A 3,408-nucleotide genomic window follows, 5' to 3' on the forward strand; every position below is an offset into this window, starting at 1 on the left:
ATGACAATGGCTTGGAGCATTGTGATGACAAGTGTCATGGAGCATTGTGCTGACAAGTGCATGGAGAATTGTGATGACAAGGGTCATGGAGCATTCTGATGACAAGCTTGTGGAGTATTTTGATGACAATGGCATGGAGCATTGGGATGAAAAGGGCATGGGGCTTTGTGATGAAAAAGGCATGGAGCCTTTTTGTGACAGGGTTCAAGGAGCATTCTGACGACAAGTGTCAGGGAGCATTGTGATGACAAGTGTATTGAGAATTGTGATGACAAAGGTCATGGAGCATTGTGATGAAAAGGGCATGGATTATTGTGATGACAGGCATCATGGAGCGTTGTGAGGACAAGTGTTATGGAACATTGTGATCACAAGGATTTGGAGCATTGTGATGACAGAGGTCATGGATCATTTTGATTTCAAGGAGCATGGAGCATTGTGATGACAAGGGCATGAAGCAATGTGATCCCAAAGTTCATGGAGGATTGTGATGACAATGGAAATGGAGTATTGTGATGACTAGTGCATAGAGCATTGTAATGACAAGGTCATGTAGCATTTTGCTGACAAAGGCATGGAGCATTGTGATGACATGTGTCATGGAGCACTGTGATGACAAGCGTCATGGAGCATTGTGAATACATGGGTCATGGAACATTGGTATAACATGGGCATGGATCATTGTGATGACAAGGGTCATGGAGCATTGGGCTGAAAATGTTCATGGAGTATTGTGATGACAGGGGTCATGGAGCATTGTGATTACAGGGGTCTTGGAGCATTGTGATGACAAGAGTCCCGGATCATTGTGTTGTCAGGTGTCATGGAGTGTTGTGATGACAGTGGTCATGGAGCATTGTGATGATATTGGTCATGGAGCATTGTGATGAGAAGGTCATAGAGAATTGGGCTGAAAATGTTCATGGAGTTTTGTGATGACAGGGGTCATGGAGCATTGTGATGACAAGGGAATGGAGCATGGTGATGACAAGGTCTTGGAGCATTGTGAGGCGATGACCATGGAGACTTGTGATGACAAATCTAATGGAGCATTCTGATGAAAAAGGGAATGGAACATTGTGCTTACTGGAGTCTTCGAGCATTGTGATGACAAGGGCATGGAGCATTGTGAGGAGAAGACCATGGAACATTCTGATGACATGCGTCATGGAGCTTTGTGATGACAAGGGCATGGAGCATTGTGATTACATGGATCTTGGAGCATTGTGATGACAAGGGTCATGGAGCCTTGTGATGACAAGGCCGTGGAATATTATGATGGCAGGTGTCATGGAGCATTGTTACGACAGAGGTAACGGAGCATTGTGATGAGAAGGGCATTGAGCATTGATCTGAAATGTTTCATGGATTACTGTGATGAGAGTGGGCATGGCGGTTTGTCATGACAAGGGCACGGTACACTGTGATACATGGGTCATGGAGGATTGTAATGACAAGGTCATGGAGCATTGTGATGAGAATGGCATCGAGCATTGTGATGACAAGTGTCATGGAGCTTTGTGATGACAAGGACATGGAGCAGTGTGATGAGAGGGTTCATGGAGCATTGTGATGACAATGACATGGAGCATTGTGATGCCAAGGGTCATGGAGCTTTGTGATGACAAATGTCATGGAGCATTTTGATGACAAGGGTGTGGTGCATTGTGATGAGAAGGGCAGGGAGCATTTTGATGACAGGGTCATGCAGCAATTTGATGAAAAGTGTAATGGAACATTTTGATGCCAGGGGTTATAGAACATTGTGATGCCAGGGGTCATGGAGCTTTGGGATGAAAAGGGTCATGGAGCATTTTGATGACAGGGGTTATGGAACATTGTGATGTCAGGGGTCATGGAACATTGTGCTGATAAGGGGATGTAGCATTGTGATGACAGGGGTCATGGAACATTGTGATAACGGGGGTGAGGGAGGATTGTGATGACTAGTGATGGAACATTGTGATATCTCATGTGAGAGAGTATTTGGATGAGAAGTGCATGGAGCATTGTGATTACAAGTTTTATGGAGCATAGCGATGACAAGGTTGTGGATCATTGTGGTGAAAAGCGCATGGCACAATTTGATGACAAGGGTCATGGAGCATTGTTCTGACAAAGGCATGGAGCATTGTGATGACAAGGGTCACGGAGCATTGTGATGAAAAGTTCATGGAGCATTGTGGTTACAAAGGTCACAGAGCCTTGTGATGACGCGGGCATGGATTGTTGTGATGACAAACGTTATGAAGAATTGTGATGACTGTAGTCACGGAGCATTGTGATGACAGGGGTCATGGAGCATTGTGATGACAATGGCATGGAGCATTGTGATGCCAAGTGTCATGGAGGATTCTGATGACAAAGGTAATGGAGCATTGTGGTGACAATGGTTTGGAGCATTGTGCTGACAAGGATCAGGGAGCATTGTGCTGACAAGTGCATGGAGCATTGTGATGACAAGGGCATGGATCATTGTGATGACAAGGGTCATGGAGCATTGGGCTAAAAATGTGCATGGAGTATTGTGATGACAGGGGTCATGGAGCATTGTGATGACAAGGGAATGGAGCATGTTGATGACAAGGTCTTGGAGCATTGTGATGAGATGAACATGGAGACTTGTGATGACAAGTCTAATGGAGCATTCTTATGAAAAGGGGCATGGAGCATTGTGATTACGGCGGTCTTGAAGCATTGTGATGACAAGGGCATGGAGCATTGTGAGGCGAAGGCCATGGAACATTGTGATGACATGCGTCATGGAGCTTTGTGATGACAAGGGCATGGAGCATTGTGATTACATGGGTCTTGGAGCATTGTGCTGACAAGGGTCCTGGAGCCTTGTGATGACAAGGCCGTGGAACATTGTGATGGCAGGGGTCATGGAGCTTGTTATGACAGAGGTAATGGAGCATTGTGATGAGAAGTGCATTGAGCATTGGTCTGAAATATTTCATGGATTATTGTGATGAGAGTGGGCATGGCGCATTGTGATGACAAGGGCACGGTACACTGTGATACATGGGTCATGGAGGATTGTAATGACAAGGGCATGGAGCATTGTGATGAGAAGGGCATCGAGCATTGTGATGACAAGTGCCATGGAGCTTTGTGATGACAAGGGCATGGAGCAATGTGATGAGAGGGTTCATGGAGCATTGTGATGACAATGACATGGAGCATTGTGATGCCAAGGGTCATGGAGCTTTGTGATGACAAAGGTCATGGAGCATTTTGATGACAAGGGTGTGGTGCATTGTGATGAGAACGGCAGGGAGCATTGTGATGACCAGGTAATGCAGTATTGTAAAGAGAGGTGTCAGGGAGCATTGTGATGACATATGTAATGGCCCATTGTGATGACAATGGCATGGAGCATTGTGATGCAAACTTCCATTGAGGATT

The sequence above is a fragment of the Mesoplodon densirostris genome, unplaced genomic scaffold (genome assembly GCF_025265405.1).
Source record: "Mesoplodon densirostris isolate mMesDen1 unplaced genomic scaffold, mMesDen1 primary haplotype scaffold_37, whole genome shotgun sequence".
Lineage (NCBI taxonomy): Eukaryota > Metazoa > Chordata > Mammalia > Artiodactyla > Ziphiidae > Mesoplodon > Mesoplodon densirostris.